The following is a 1,053-nucleotide window of genomic DNA, read 5'->3' on the forward strand; positions in this document are numbered from 1 at the left end:
GGGATGTTACCGTCTGCCCAAGTTCACGCACTGCAATCCTAACCCCCGAGGTGACAGCGACAGGAAGTGGGGTCTTCGGGAGGGGATTGGAGCCCTTATGGGGGAGACTCTGCAGAGCCCCTCACCCCTTCTGCCCTGTGAGGACACAGTGAGGACATGTGGAGGGGGCTTCCAGGGAACGTGGTGGGCGAGGGGACGGGACCGCAGCAGACAGCACGAATTTGGACCTCCAGCTTCCCGGACTGGGACAAAGAAGTATCCGTTGTTCATGAGGCCTCCAGCCCACGGCGTTTTCTGTAGCATTCAGATGGACCCAGACTGGTAAGTTCCAAGTCCCCCACCTCTGCCCCTCCGTCCCTGACGCAGAACTCGGAGCTCATTGATGGACCTCGGACTTCGGAACGTGGCAAAGCGAGTGTGTTTGTGTTTCCGGACCTACCTACCTACCTCTGCTGTGGACACTCTTTCCAAACGAAGCGAAGTCGGTGGAAACCGCAGATGTGGAAGTCCTCACCTGAGCAGAAGGCTTGGCACGCAACGTCCTCTGAGAACAAAGCAGCCGGCACCCTCCCTCCAGGGACAAAACACATTATCTCTCTGCCATGCTTGGTCCCCATCTGCTCCGAGAAGAGGCGCGAAGCCGCCACATGCCTGGCCCCGAGCACGGCGCTCCCCACGGGCGGAGTGGACGTTAGGTCACTGTGGGCTACTCTGGAGGAGGTGGCACGTAGGTACCGCATGAACAAAAAACAAAGGACGACCTTGATCGTCGCGCTCTGTTTTTGTGTTAATACGAGCAACTGCCGCTAATCATAGATCAGCTTCTAACAGTTTTCGTAAATCTGTGACTCATTTTTTTTCTGAAGAATTTTCAAGCAATACCCATCATACTCACTGCTGAAATTACATATTCAAAATGAAGTCCCCCCCCAATTATATGACATGGTCATATTTTCCACATAAACATAGCCATTTATTTCCGCCGGCATTGCCCAGAGCCAGCACAACATGTCGTTTGCTGGGCTATTTGGCAACGAGAGGCGGTTAAGACCC

Source organism: Pteropus vampyrus, unplaced genomic scaffold (assembly GCF_000151845.1).
Source record: "Pteropus vampyrus isolate Shadow unplaced genomic scaffold, Pvam_2.0 Scaffold429, whole genome shotgun sequence".
Classification (NCBI taxonomy): Eukaryota; Metazoa; Chordata; class Mammalia; order Chiroptera; family Pteropodidae; genus Pteropus; species Pteropus vampyrus.